This window comes from Cardiocondyla obscurior, linkage group LG01 (genome assembly GCF_019399895.1).
Source record: "Cardiocondyla obscurior isolate alpha-2009 linkage group LG01, Cobs3.1, whole genome shotgun sequence".
Classification (NCBI taxonomy): domain Eukaryota; kingdom Metazoa; phylum Arthropoda; class Insecta; order Hymenoptera; family Formicidae; genus Cardiocondyla; species Cardiocondyla obscurior.
Genome location: NC_091864.1, coordinates 13,585,831 through 13,601,692, shown reverse-complemented (window position 1 = coordinate 13,601,692; position 15,862 = coordinate 13,585,831). Strand labels below are relative to the sequence as shown.

The 15,862-nt window shown below is 40.6% G+C and overlaps 1 protein-coding gene across 2 annotated transcripts in view; it reads left to right on the top strand.

Moving 5' to 3' along the window:
- The window catches only part of Tpst (tyrosylprotein sulfotransferase), a 71,090-nt gene that overhangs the window by 23,097 nt on the left and 32,131 nt on the right, over nt 1-15,862 (top strand). Inside the window, exon 4 of one of the 2 annotated variants that reach the window (XM_070659347.1) lies at nt 2,115-2,226. The exons of the other annotated variant lie outside the window; for it this stretch is intronic. The gene's annotated coding sequence lies outside the window, so the exon portion shown is untranslated. The remainder of the gene's footprint in view (nt 1-2,114; nt 2,227-15,862) is intronic. 2 annotated transcript variants of the gene reach the window in all.

The window sequence follows — 15,862 nt, the reverse complement described above, 5'->3', positions numbered from 1 at the left end:
TCTTACTTTTACAAAGCAGTGATTTTTAATGACTTAAAAAAAAAACAATATACATTACTCCGTTTCTTCCTTTGATTTAAAGTTGCACGAAGCACATTCTTGAACTTTAAAACTTTGTTACGTTTCTATTATAATACAAATACTTGACGGAGAATGATGGCAGAAAAGATTATTACTCTTCATAAATTAAATTTTATTTTTCTTGTTTAAAGAGATGATGCGGAGATTTTGTTGTTGCCCTGGTTTTTGCCGGTTCGCAGCGATGCCGTGTAATTCTCTCGGCTTGACTTACTTTTTATCGCGAGAGTCAATCATTACCCTTTAGGCTCGGTTCAGGGGGTGGTGATCGAGAAGGCAGGGGAAGAAGTGTTGGGCTGTTTTTTTTTTCTCAGTTCTCGGTGGTTCTCAGTGGCCGGCACTTCGCAATATATTAATTATGGGTTTCGTGTGAGAATCGACGCACATCACGATAGTGTCACGCGCTAATCGCCGTCGCCGCGGAAAATGCCATTTCCGTCTCTCGGTGTACAAGCGAAAATGAGATTAATGTAACGGTTAAAGCGACTTGATCGATGAGATCCATAGTTGTCCGAGACATAACGTGGCGTAATAAAAAAGAAGTCCCATTCGACTTGTAAATAACAAATGAATAGTAGACGAGTGCACTAACAGGACACCGGCTAATTCATCATGGAAGTTGGCACGGAAAAAGAAAGAGAATAAAATAGAACGGGAGAAAAAGAGAGAGAGAGAGAGAGAGAGAGAAGAGAAAAAGAAAGAAAGAATGGAACTAACGAACGTGTAACTATGCGCCGAGAGAAACAAGGCGCGATTTCCGCTTCCATTGTAATTGTCGGTCTCCCGGCACGCGTTTCTCTTTAGCCTCCGGTAAACGAGAACCGTTGGCATGTCTCGTTACACTAGTTTAGTGTTTTAAATATACAGCGCCGACTTTCAGCTCGCGCAAGTATACATTAACCGAGATGTTCATTAAAGAAAAATTATACCGACAGAGCCGTTAGCCCGATAGACTCGGTAGAGAATAGAAATGTGAAGGTGGTTTTATAACGACGACAATTTCAGAACACGAAAGTGATGGTTAATTATAAAGTCGCGAAACAATGTTTCTTTAAACTATTTTGAGGGCAAGACGCCTCGAGCTCGCCAATCGCATTAAGAAAACGTCAACTCGGCTTCGAAGAATTGCATGCGAGAAGGATAGAGTTCCATTTACGATCGGATCTATCGACTGTCTTACTTTCTCCGCGGTTTTCTCTTTTCCTCCAAGGGCCGAAATCTCGTACCGCCACTTCAGTCTGGTTGCGGAGACTCGGGCGTGCGGACGTGTTGATAAATACTCCGCATCTACGCGTATTTTCGACCGCGGATAGGAAGTGCTGCATACGAATAAGTGTTGACATAGTCGACTCGGGAACGAACAATCATTTTCTGCACTCCTGAGTTATCTCACTCGTCGTTCTGGGCTTCGTTTCGTGCTCCGAAAAAGTGCCCCGGAAAGTAAAGGTTATGTCGCCGGCGGAGCGCACGGGGCGTCCGACGTGAATTGCGCGGGAATTGCGTCGGGCATTTCCGACCGGGTCCGATTAAAATTTTCTTTGTCAGGTTCTGGCAACCGCCATTGTCAGAACGTGAGATCAGCACCTCGCCCGTCTTCTTCGTCGCGGCGCCGAGACTCTCATCTCGTTTGGAGCAAGTGATATTTGAGAAACTTGAGGAAGATTAAGTGCGCGGGGAACATTTTATCCGAAACGTGGTGTTCGACGTATCGCGGTCCGTCTCATTCGCCGCTTTGGTGCAAGTTTTCAAAGTCGTTCATTCTGTCGACGAGAATTGATCGAAGAATCAGCCAGAATCGTAGCCAGTTTCTTGCGTCGAGTTCGAGGACGATTCGAGAAAGGACCCGGACTCGGAAATAAGCAACGATCGTTCGTCGCGCTTCTTAATTTCAATCGTGAAAAATCGCCGCGATAATTCACCGTCATCCTTTCGGTCGTTTGTCTCTCAAGTAATAGTGTTACTAATTAGTGATAGTGATTATAAAAAAAAAATCAAAGCAGTGTAATACAATGTCAAGACATTTTGTGTGCTACAAGGCGTCAGGATAATCCAGGATACTGCCACGGAAGGAAGGAAGGAAGGAAGGAAGGAAGGATGGAAGGATGAACAATAACCTAATCTAATCTAATCTAACCGGAAGATACAAATGTAAGTAACCTGGAAACACGCTGTTCGGCCGTAGATTATTCAATTGTGATTATAAAAAAAAATTATAATTAAATTATCTCGAATATAATAATACGCATCGTTTCATCTAGTGTAATTAAACTTTAACTGAACGAAGATTCGGGAAAGCAGGCGATATTGATCGTCGAGAAATCAGGAAATTCCCAATTCTCCTCGCGTTATAGTAATAGCGTTGGTCCTTATCGTCTTTAGCGTCGAAGTTTGCGAAATTTCGGCCGAGATCGCGATACGCGAGATCGGAATGCGCGTGCCTCTGTCGCGCATGAGAGGCGCGATAAACTTGGACGAATCTTTCCAGATTCTTTTTCCTCGTCGAACGCGCGCTCCCGTGACTCGGAAACTCGGCGAAAGTTTCCCCAACTATCGCGTGCCATTCCATCCTTCCGACGACCGAGTTCGCGTTTGAATTTGCAGTTTGGCCGATCGAACTAAAACTGATACTTACAATTGGGGCAGAGTTTGAATGAAAGAATATACACACGTGATAGACAATGAAATGTCCCGCGGTAAGTGATTTAAACTGCCACCCCGAATCGAGATACACTGCAGACACGTTGTACGCTGAAAAATTTACTCGCGCGAACTCCAACGTTTGGAAATAAACAGCGTTTTCCGATTATTAACTTTTGCGTGATGTAAAAAGAAAGACAACGTCGAACGTTAATAAATCACGAGAAACGATTCCTTTTGATATTTTTGCCAAAGGAAAAATTTAATTGATTCTGAAATTGCTCGATTTTAATTAATATTAGTTGTTTAAAATGTTTTTCACAAGTATCATTAATAACGTTCGAAACGAGGTCGCATCATGCGTTATTATAAGCTTTCAGAGTATAGAAAATATGCTAAATGTTCTCATTGTATCCGGTTAATGTGGTGTAAAAGGATTTAACGACCTATCGAACGACACGATGTATGCATTACGGTTTTTGATCGACACGCGATAGAAAATTGCGTAAATTAGAAAATCGGTGTGAAAGAATTTCACTTGACGCTTTTTCAGTTTTTTTTTATCCAGCAATCACAAAAACTAAATTTCAAAAATACCAAAATGTTATTTTTTATCAAAATTTAAATAAACTTTGGTTAGATTGTTTAGAGTTGGAAGTTTTAGAAAAAAAATATATGACGCTTGCAAATTGAAAATATACGACAAATGTTAAAAAAAAAAAAAAAAAAAAGAGAGGAAACTTTTAGAGACAAATCAATTAAAAATTGAAGTACTTTTTAATAACGTGTTAATTCGATAAAAGATTGATTAATGATAGGAACGTGAATATAAATTTAAAATAGTTCGGAACTAAAACTGAATCTCCCTAATTTCGATCAAAGAATCGGATGAAAGATGACTCTCACCACGATCTGGGACACCCCTCCCATTTTGATCGATTAATCTCAGAACTCATAGTACTTCGGCCAATTTTCCGTTTTCCTCAAGTTGTCGGTCGAAGGTGGTCATTTTTCACCCGGCGTACAAACTTACTTACTTTAGCGCATCGCGCGTCACCACTATTTTGACGTTGCGCAGCGACTAGACCGAATGATATTAATGGCAATTCGCAGCTCGCGGATAAGCGCCCACTTTTTTGATTAATCGAGACGAGATCCGCTGTCGCGCCGCGAGAACTTCCGCCGCGGGAAAAACTTTGGGGCTGATTTATCGTTCTCTACCGGATAGGAGTATTCCACGATTTAAGGAACTGAAGATTTTCTTACTTCTCCATTCGGCGGACCAAACATACGGGGTGTCCAAAAGTCAGTTGTATTATATTTCAATCCGCGTACACGTCGACTAATTTATCTCTCGGTTCCACGGGTGGGATGTCGAAATGGGTGGGGAAATTGTGCGGAGAGATACGCTTCGAGACTCTCGTCTCGAGAAAAACTTGCTCCCGTCCCGCGGGATTGAAAAAAAAAAACAAAAAAAAAAAACTAAAGAATATTTTTAAAACCGATTTCCTTAAAGTCGTGATGAAATATTTATTTCCATTTTACTTTTCTTGAAATTTACATAAAGAGTCCGCTGGAAATTATTCAACGTTGCGAGTTTATCTTGTCCCGAAAATTATTCATCTGTAATAGATCGTTGAATGAATGAATCAAAGTTATTTGCCAGACTTTCGTGGTATATGCGAACAAATAAATATATTTGCATACTGTGAAATTTGTTGTGATTTTCTATGCCGATGAAGCTTTATCCGGCGCGGCAAACCGGCTATCTAAAGCTGCTTAAAGGATATTCACGCGCATTACCGGGTATAGATAATTTATGCACTTTATCGGACCGGTTCAAAACAATATCAGCTATAGCGGAGTTCAGTAAATTCATTAACCAGCGATCTTATCGTTTATTCAACGTTACTTTTGTAGGAAATCACTTTATTCAGAAAACGTGATTTCCTACGGCAATATTTATTCGAAAAAAAAATCATATTGCAATTTGCATTTGATTATATTGTTTCCGTTACGAAATACCAGTTACGGTGTTTTTCTTTCATTTTTGAAAGCCACTTCGCAAACGAAGTTTCATACTTCGTATTCGGGTGAGGCTAATGAATTCAAGGAACTACCGCTTGATTAGCGATTCACAAGGCGCGACGAATGAAATTTCTGTCTTTCTGCATAAGAGAAACAAGATTTATCTTGCAAATAAGTTTGGTAAGCTCGCTGGTATTCTTACGTGAGACTTCAGACGAAAATTACTTCATTTAAGATTTCAACTCGAGAAAATAGCGTACATCATTAAAATTCATCCAGGGGTATGTATAATTTGGCTGAATTTTCCGGCATTTCTCCAATTACTTCTGCAATGTACGTTTTAAACTTGTCCTCGAAATTAAATTATTACAAACATAGTAGCTTCATCGCGCATAATTTCTCGACGAAGATACACATATACCTTTTGCTTCAAATGTATTATAAACTGTTTTTTAATAGGGTCATTTATTTTTACGTAGTATCAACGTCGATGCTGCCGAGGTTAATACTGCAGGTTTAATGCAGTGCATTTCCAAACTTTTCGTAACTCCCGGTACACAATTGTATCGCGCTACACGATAATGCTTTCGGTCGATTCAATGATTCGCAAACAATGATACCGCTCTATCCGCGGCGTAAGCCAGCATCCGCTGGCGCGAATGCATTATGCATGAACCACCCAGCGGGAGAATGGCGTCGTGAAAGGGTTACTCTTTGCACACGATGGATTACTTATGTGAGCGCGAAATAAATTCAAATAAAGGCTCTTTGAAAACGCGTTGAAGATAATTCGCTGGAGTAAGAAGAAGGCGGGAGGAAAGAATGAGCGATGTGAGATAATGCGGGTGGGGAGAGGGGGAAAAATAAACGGAGAACGATTAGAGAAGCGAGTGAGAAAGGCGGGAGGGAGGGTAAAGAAAATAAAGGAAAATGTGAGAAATAATAGGAATCGAATGAGAACAGAGGTATTCGAGTACCGACGTCCTTTGTGGCGAAAAGGAAAAGGAATTGTTCGCGAGTATCCCCTGGTAAGGAAAATCCGATTCCGAATTCAGTAAGAAATTGGCTGTCCTACAAAAGGACGCTATGTATATACGTCTGGCGTGAGATGATAGCGTGCGATCGTTCGTTATTAGCGCGAGATAAATTCGAATAAAGGTCTTTTAAAGGCGCGTCGAAAGCAATTCGGCGCCGAATAAAACGAAGGGGAATTACCGCGGCTAATCGAGTTTCTCGCACTTCCCCTCCTCTTTCTCCTCTTTCTTTCGCTTTCTGCAGCGGGAAAGCTCCCGATGGCAGCGAGCGGTAATTTCCCAGAGTGAAAAATCAAAGTGATTGAGTTCCGTTCGCGGCGCGCTAAACGTTCTCGTCGTTCGGCATTGAACTTGCATTAACGCGATTAGAGCGGCGAAACGAGATGGTGGAGGAAAAGAGCTTTCTTTCCGGTTTCATTTGTTCCCCCTCGTTATTTAACGCGCCTTTAACTTAATCCACTGCAGAGAAAGACCGCGAACTCTGGCGAGCGCACAGAGTGTCTCGAAATTGGTGGAAAGCGGGCACGTATGTCTCCTGAAGTTTCGTGCCTTTTTCTCGGCGTAAAGTTTCAAAGCACTAAGAGCTTTGAATTAAGAGCCGCGGAAGAGAACAGAGAAACTTGGCGCACGGCTATCTTTTATTTTTATCGGTCCGTAAAATTATTTTGTGGAAAAATTTATTTATGTAAAACACACAAAATCCTTAAATTTTTTATATATTCAGGTCGTAAAATTTAAAAACCTCTGCTGTTAAAGCTCTTTAGTACCACTGTAATAATCTCTGAAAATCCGGATTTTGTTGAAAAAAAAAAAAAAAAACGTTTTTACTTTAATTTTGTTCATTAAATTTTTAGTATTTTTTATGTGCTTGTGTTATACATGTTTATTATAAAGTATACTAGCAAATGCAGTTTTAATAGCAGAAATAATAAATTAATAGAAAAACGTATTTCGTTAAACTGTAATTGATTTTTCAATTTTACATATCGTGAAACATTAATATTACGTACGATTGTGATAATTCACCGTGATTGTGTTACTTTAAAAAATATACTCTTTGATAAATTAAAAAGCGGTCTTTATATACGCTATTTGCTTTTTATTTCTATATAACTTCAAAAATTGCACCATTAATAATCAATATTTCCGCCATTTATCTCGCAGTTTATTACGATTATTAATTTTTAATATTTAATAATAATCCATAATGATTGTATTTATTGAATATTTAATTTAATGCCGGTGTCGGATTTTCTTTTATGATATCCGGTTAAGGGAAAAAGAAACGCGCACCGAATCGGAATAATTTAGTTTTCACATCGAATACTTGGCGAATAACTGATAATAAAATAATTTGACAAAATGTCTCTTGATGATAAGAAGAAAGACGTAAGTGTTCCGATTTTGTCCTCTTGACGAATCGCAAGATTCTCGAGTTTTCTCGCCAATTGTTCGAGCACGACGCGGAGAAATGTGGTCGCCCCGAACAGTCCCGCAGACAAATGGACCCCGGCAGCGGCCGCGGAAACTTTAGTAGCGAGAAAAGGAGAAAAGTGGAACGGAAAGAAAAGGAAGCTCGTGAAGAAGGGGTTATTAATCGGCGTAACGACGACGGGCAGACGTTGCCGCCTGTCGTCGGTGACTAAAAATATTTTTCCCCGGGAATAAATGTTGCTCGAGAGACAGAGGGTGAGGGGAGGGTAGGGTGGATGATGTCCGTGCTTTCGGGACGGTCGCGACCGGTCACGGCCTCTCGGCCACCGGAATGAGATTATTTTTCAACCCGGTGTGGACCAGCCGGCTTCTTTTCTCCGTAGCGCAGTGAATGCTCCTTTCCTCTCGTTCGTCTCGAAATACACGAGCGTTTGGTGAGGAGTAACGAGTTAAGCGCGAATAACGAGTTGAGCCAGTGCACCTGTTCGACTCGGTCGTGCACAGCCGCTTTTAATCCTCCGCGAGTCTGAAAACGGGCGCTCGTTCGTGGATCAAACGTGATCCTCGCAATATTTTTCTTTCGGGATATAATGGAGTATTTACAAGCGTCAGTGCGAAAGAAATGCGGCTACGTTCTCGTCGGGGAGTAACGAGCAATACTTTTTATATCCCTCGTTTCTATATTTCTTTCATAATGCTACTACATACGTCGTTTTGTTTGATAACTCCGAAAAGTTTAAGGGAAAGATAAACTCGCGCGATGAGTTACTCCTGAGCTCTTTGAGAATCGCAACGGTAGCACAGTAGTTCGTTAATGAGAAAGCGAGCCGGCGATCGATAGAAGTCTCTTGGCGAAGCGGTAGAAATCACCGAGCAAACCGATTCGGAATAATCAATCGAACGGAAGTGGACCTAATGTAAACCTAGACATAGCTGCCTTGAACTAACACGGATGGTATCCCAGGCTCGTCTTGTTCAGCCACCGTCATTTGTCGTCTTATCGATCGACCGATAATCGTCGCACCCTTGGAAACACTTCCCACCCTTACTAGGAGAAAATCTGTCGACGTACAATCAATAAAATGAAAATTTTAGTTAGCCCAATTACGTCTCGACATATCGCACGGTAACAATTTGAAACAATAATTATAACAATTAGAGTCATCTATATATTGGATAAATCGTTACGATTAAAATTAATTACTTGTAAATAAATCGGGCCTGAGATTGCCGTTGTATAATTGTAACAAGTATTAAATTAATAAATATTACTTTTTTGCTAACAACCGCGCTTGAGTTTCACGGCCCCAATTTATTTACTTCAACTATGATTAATTGGGAAAAATTGTTAGGAATTTTATAATTTCTCCAGTTTCTAGAAAAAAAAAAATTAATAAATAGAGAAATATGATAGTAACTTTTTATATAGGCAAATATTATACATATATGGTATAAAAATATGTGTATTTTTCCCATGGACTTTGAATTATAAATTCCAATTTTAGTTCATAAATTAACTATTTTTAGATGGATATAAATTAAATCGAGATTTACATACATATATTTATTAGAGATGCGAAATATTTCGCTACTAGAAAAATTTTATGCGAAATTCGAGAGTCGCGATAATTAGGTCGTGTTTTGCTCCGTAACAATTGTCAAGCGAGGAAAGAAAAAAGAGTAGGATAATTTTTGGAATCTATCGCGGGATGTTTTTTTTTTTTTTTTCATAAAATGTTTCGTTTCTGTATTTCTGCTGATTCAATTGTGCGAAGTACAACGAAGAGGTGTACCCTATAAATTTTTTCCCTAATCGCCCGGCCGAAGTTGCACGAGTGGAATACAGCCGCTGAAAACGCGCGAGTTATTGTTTCCTCCGTGCACTGAATATTCTCCGTCCCGGCAAAGAGAAGAAACAAGCGGAAACGAAAAAGGTTTCCCCCGTTCCCACGCGTGCGTTCGCGGGAGCGGAAAATATAACTCGGTTATATTGTCTTTCTCCTTTGGTTTCTTTCGTTTTTCCTCCCTCCCTCCCTTTTTTACCCCGGGTGTCTGACGCGTCTCCTGGTGTGCGCGTCTTCCCTTTTTATTATTTACCCTTTCGCGTCTCCTCTCTCGAGCAATTTTTGAGAAATTAAAGTTCTCGCTTAAACGCGCCCGCAGACAGGAATCGCGCGCGAAACTTTTAGCTGAGGATTACCGTCGCGGCTGGGTGGAATCGACTGTGCTAATTAAATTCGAGTTCTCTTTAAAAAGGGAGCCACTTCGCGCGTTTTCTTTCGCGCCGTAATAAACACTCTAAAGATTACTTTCACAATAAATTCACTAACGATGTACACATTAATGCGACAGAAATAAATAACGATTATCACCCGTTTTTTAATACAGCGATACATTTTACGTGAACCGTGCGAATTTTTGGAACATTATATTCAACCTAAAGACTTTTAATTATTTTTTAAATGTTATATTTATTTTTAAATATTACACTAATACGTAACGCAAGTAGTCTCAAATTTTTTTTTACACTTTAGTAAGTTTATTATTTAAAAAAACACAATGTCATATCTCTCAAAAATTGGCGCAACTTTATTTAAACATTTGTTTAATGCAAGAATAACGTTGTTTCATTTCGACATGTTATAGACCATTTTTAAACTTCGGCTGCCGTACCATAATTTACATATGTACATAGTAAAAACTTGATACTGTTGAAACTCGCACAAAATGCACCGCAAGTAGCGGAACCGAATGAGCTGTCGAAATGCATACACTTTGCATGTGCACGTGCGTGCGTGAAGTTTCCGTTTCGCAATTCAAACGAATATTAATGGAGATATGTGTAGGGAGCTTTTCTCTCTATCTCTCTCTCTCTCTCCCTTCTCTTCCGTTTTCTCTCTCCCTTGCCCTTTCGATTTGCCTCTCGATACAAGCACCTCGATCGGACGTAACGCCGACGCTGCTGTAACTTCGTCCCCGAACTCCGGCAAAGTGCATTAACGAGATGAAACGGAATTCGCGAGTGGGGCGGTGCATCCCCCGATTTACCAGCATACGTACGTGCCCTTCAAAGCTTCGGGCTGACTCTCTGTGTGACCCTTCTGAGCAGAAGAGAGAGAGAGAGAGAGAGATACGCGTTTGGTATTCATGAAAGTACGGAGGCCCGAAGGACGAAGCAGGATAAAGGCGACGAATAAAGACCGTCTTTCCGATGCTAATTTTTAAATGGGATAATAGATATCTTTGAGAGCAACTGAGCGACTCGACGAGCTTGCGAAACGTTACTTTCGATGTCTTTCCTGGGAGCTTTACACTCTGAATATTAATTTTGAAGTGGCATACCGAGACGTGGCACGAAGCGTTGAAAGAATAGTCAGGTTTTATCGAGATGATTATTGTCGCTAAGAACAATACAGAAGTTTTCTCTCACTACGCCATTTAAATTGAACTCCTCGCGTTCGAGGGATCGATCGTTCCGCAATTTGAATTCCGTAAGCAATAGAAGTATTTACCAACACGTTGAAAAAGTTAAAATTATTGTCGCACATGCTTTTATTTTTACTCTAATTTAGTGCGTTTTACTCTCCGAGTTAATCTTCTATTCTGAAAATGTTCAATTATTCCGCATCGCATGCTAAAACGTTGCGCTTTTCATTCTCCCCGTCAGTTTGTCTTATTTCTCTCTTTTCTCAGTGAAAAAAGCACATCAACACGTTAACCGCGAAAGTCGGTGGATTTTTAATTTCAAATCGCTGTGTCTGTCAGCGTTTTATTCCGTCTCATTTGTCATCTCGCAATCACACGCCGAGTTTAGATATTCGCCTTCCCGCGGGAGGCTTTTGCGCGTCGAATATTAAACTCCTGTGAAAATATTAGTAAGCGAAGTGCCATCTTGCCATAATAAAAAAAAAGAAAAATGAAAAAAGATGCATCGTTAATCGATAAACGCTCTCGTGCCCGCCAGGTATTTTTTTTACCGTAAATTTTTATTTAAAAATGTTATTGAAAAAAATGCTGGGAGAAATTTACGTTACGCCGTGCTGTAAATTTTTTAATTCAGAAAACGTAACCTGAATAATTTTCAATATAAATTCCTAGCTTGAGAAACAGTCGCATACATATCAACGAAAAGAAAATACATATATAAACGTATTCAAGTGCTTCCTATCGATTATCCCGCATACATAAAAATTGCACATTATACTTAAACTTGAAAATGCAATAAGATCTTTCTTCGCATATCTCATACGTATTAATCGAGCTGTCTGCAGCCTTCAAGTGTCTGGACTTAGCGCACCACTAGCGAGCACGTCTCGGATAGAAAGTACTTCGCACATAATTATGTATATCTACTACAATTCCTCTCTTTTCCCCCCCCCCGCTCCCCCCTCTCCTCGCCGGTAGTCGTCATTGTCTCGGCGACGAATTAAATTAACCACTTTCTTCGCTGTACGCTCTGCTTCCTTCGTTTTTCCCTTCCGGGCACGGTGTTCCGTGTCCGCGCGACGCTAGCATGCACCGGACAGAAATCCGCTGCGACGGCATGCTTGTTAATTCGGCGATCCTTATTCCGGTGCTCCGTTGAGCCGTGCCCGTGTCGACTCTTAATGGCTCCGCTGAAATATTCAATCGTCGGACGCGCCGTGGAGGAACAGGCGAGATACCACCGGGCCCTCTTTTCCCGACCCAGGCCGTAATTGTCTCCCCCCACGACCAACGCTGGGCTTTTTACCTCGTCGTCACTCCTCCCGGGAAAGCGTTTTACTCCCTTTTGCTCTTCCGGTTACGGTTTTTACCGTAGGTATTTTTTCGGGGGACGCGTCTCTGCGAATTTCCCACGGGCGATAAACTCCTCTCGGGTCGATGCATTTGTTGTATCGGTGGGTACTACGGAGCGCAAAGTTCCTCCCTCGCTTCTTTCCGCGCTTTTGGAAACGGCGGGTATTTTTAACGTTTGTTCCGGATCGCACTGACTTACTTCTTCCGCCTCGCTTCGAAACGATATTGTTCTACTTGAAACACGGAGAGTATAAAACGGGAACATTCCTTTCTCCTTTGCTACTCACATTGGGATTGTCACTCTTCTGAAATATCAGGAGAAATTAAGAAATTTCTCTCTCTCTCTCTCTCTCTCTCTCTCTCTCTCTCTCTCTCTCTCTCTCTCTCTTTTTCTCGCCCTTTACTTAGGAACGGGAAAATTGAAAAATCTTCACGAATCACTAAAACTACGTACCTAACTTTTTTCTTTTATTTTAGATTAACGCTTCTATTGGAAAGAAATGAAAGTCTCTTGTTCCTTCTTTTTATTATTCTACACTTTAACAATTTTATCACTTGATATTATTTTAATTAAAGATATTTATTACAGTCCTTTATAATATTGCACATTATTAAAATTTTCTATGTGTACACGAATAGCATAAGAATATATATCATAAAATACAAAGAGAGACTGAGTGCGCGAAAGACTTCTGTACTGAATCCCCATTCACCTGCGGCTTTCACATAATTCATTCGGATGTTTTATGAAAGTATATAACTTGCAAAAAAGGGGAAACTCGCGTTCAATGGCGACAGTCCAGATTTATGAAAAGATGGGAAGAGGTAGCCACTTGGATGCACCTTTGTTTCCTCTTAATCATAACCGCTATGTCGCTCTCCAACTCATCTCTCGACAAGGGTCTCTCTGTGTAGTCTACCCTACTTCATTCGGCCAAGTTCTCCGGCGCGAAACAATGGCGCGCGTTGTCCGGAAGTTATCCCAGCGGCTTTGCACGGGAAGAAGAACTCGTGGAGACACGTTGCTCGCTTCGCTTGTCCGAGACAAGCTTTAGACCGGCGATGACAATCCCCGGGGAAGGCGGCTGCTGGCCATGCCAACGACCCGGGCGTTTTGCATACAAATAACCGCGGTTTCGTCGCCATAGATTGAGCCTCCCCCTCCCCCCCCTCGCGATCGCTGAAGCGTGAGACCTAACAAATTCTTCAATCTCGATCTAACGAATCGCCCAGCCAGGCAACTTTTGATTCGGAACAGAATTGGCAATAACGATCTACGTAATTTCATGGGGAGATGGAAACTCGATTGAACGGGGAAATTACGCTGCGATCTGACAATCATAAAAATACTGCCGCTCATTGGACTCGAAATGAAAAAGATATCTCAAACGAACCTCCCGTGGATGTTGGAAAAAAAAAAAAAAAAAAAAAAAAAATGCGTACATTGTAATGTCCCCCGCTCTCATATATCTTGCTTTAGAATCCGGCTTCGAGCAGTTAAATCTTTCATAAATCAAGTAGTTACTGTAAGAATAACAAAAATTTTAGGATTCTCAAACCGTTTGAAGATTATCCCACCGAAATCGACTTAAAGATAAACGAATTAAGGGATTTTTTAAAAAAAGCAATCCGCAAACTTTTTTTTTTGAGGGGGGAAGGTTTTGAAAATCGATCAAGCTTTGCTCTTAATGACAATAGTCGCCTTTCAATTCCGAGAGATTCGGAAGAAGGTACAGAAGTAGCTTTTATAGAAAAGAAGAAAGACGGTAGAGAGGGATTACTCCCCCTGGGAAATCAGTAGACACTATCTTTGTGAATTCTACCCAGATTCTTTTTAGAAAATTTCTTCTTCGGACAGGACAAGAGAACGGTGGGGGAGGGGGGAGAGGGATAAGAATACTGTATAAAACTGCACTTCACATTCTGTCTGAAAAAACATTTTCCTCCGTCTTTTTTATTTTTTCTTTAACCTTCTTAAACCATCTGCGCATCGTTGGTCGTTACTTTTCTAACCTTTAGACAAATTATATCACGATTTCTGAACCGTACGTACGTCCACATTTTATATTTTAATACAAACAGTCGGTATTTGATAAGAAAATATTATTTACACGCTTTTTCTGTACGAGTTTACATTTATATAGGCGGGAGTTTCAACGACGGAAAAAAAAGAAGAAAAAAATACATAAATGAAAGGCGCAAAATCGTGTCTTTTCTCGCGATTCTCGCTCGCGGATTGCAAAATATCGTCCGTGGTTTTGCAACTAATTTCCTGTGTCAATATTCGCGCATATCAATCGTGCTTCGCGACGTGTACTCTCGCTGAGTAGGTTGCTCGAAAGGGAGAGAGAGAGCTCTACGTGGTCTGTTTTCTTTTCGACACCCTGGCGCGGAGCCCCGGCGCTTGTTGGCGCCCGTCGTCGCGAGCTTTCCGTCGACTTAAGGAAACAAACCGTAAAAGCCCATGCGTAACACCGTTCGGTGCATGTACCGGCGAAGACCGTGCAAACGACTGGCGCGCCTAGTCCTGCTCCGCGGTACGTTGACATTTTAATTACATCGCCGGCACAAATGCGGACAGCCGGGATGCACGACCACATTTTCCCCGTGACTCGCGCAGATTGGTCCCGTTTGCATTTGCACGAGCACCGTTAGTTACCGAGTTTCCACCGGCGTTCACACTCTAGTTATGCTTGTAACGAATTTGGTATCTGACGTTTAACATCGGTAGCCAAGAGTTTGATACTTTCATTTACGTACCGGCAATTAGGAAATTGCCTGAAACTTGCCAAAATACTTATATCCTTTCTGCGCTAATGCGACTTATAAAAACGACGGAGATCTTCACCGTTGAAATTATTTAATTAATTCTGTTTGTTTTTAATTTAAAATAAATAGTTATTTAGTTTCAGTATTTTCCTGACTCTTGAAAGACTTTCTGGGTATACTTGAGCGCTTTCAGTTTGTTAGGATTAAGTATTGTACAACAGCGTTATACATATAGAATCGCTGTTACTTCATTCTCGACTTCTTGGAGTTCTCTTGTTCCTCTTGCGGTCACGAGTTGCCGTCGCGACACGATCACGAGCTCTCCTTCCAATTTACGGAATGATTATTATCTCGAGCAGGTAAAAAACGAGCTGCTAGGTATCCGTGGCCAATTATGAAATTCGATCTTAACTTGTCGTATTTAACGCCGGAGAAGAAGCTCCAACTTAGCCGAGCGAGTCGGGTTCGAAAAATACCAGGCTACCGTTAATTAGCGGATGCACACCGCGCGGCAGATGCGAGTAAGTTTAACGAGCGGCGTTCAATTAGGAAGTTTGCCGTCGGCGACTATGATCGACGTACTTCGCGCCTCGTAATTGCCAAATTCGACCTTCCCATTATCGTTATGATCATTGTAACGGAAATACAGTCGCGTTAACAGCACCCGCGGCCGTTTCCGGTGGCCCGCAATACATTTCCTTTCCACATCGTTTCGAATTATTCGGTTATTCCCAAAAAAAAAAAAAAAAAAAAAAACATCGTCGGTTTTATTTTCAATTAATTCTCAAATAACCTTTCAGGGAACAGAATTATGAGGCTACTTTCTGAATTGTTTATGATAAAATTGTAATTTTATTAATTTTCTACATGAACAGATCGTTTTATTAATTTCAGAGAAATTAATTGGAATTTACAAAGAACTTACTTTCTTATTAATATTACATTTTATACATGAATATTTATTTTTTATTTTAATACTATTCTTACTAAATATTATAATTACTAAATATTAAATTTACGCTTTGTAACGTGATAATGTTAATTGTATTAATAAATTACAATTTTTAATTTTTTATGTTAATGAAATTATTTTAATTATCGAT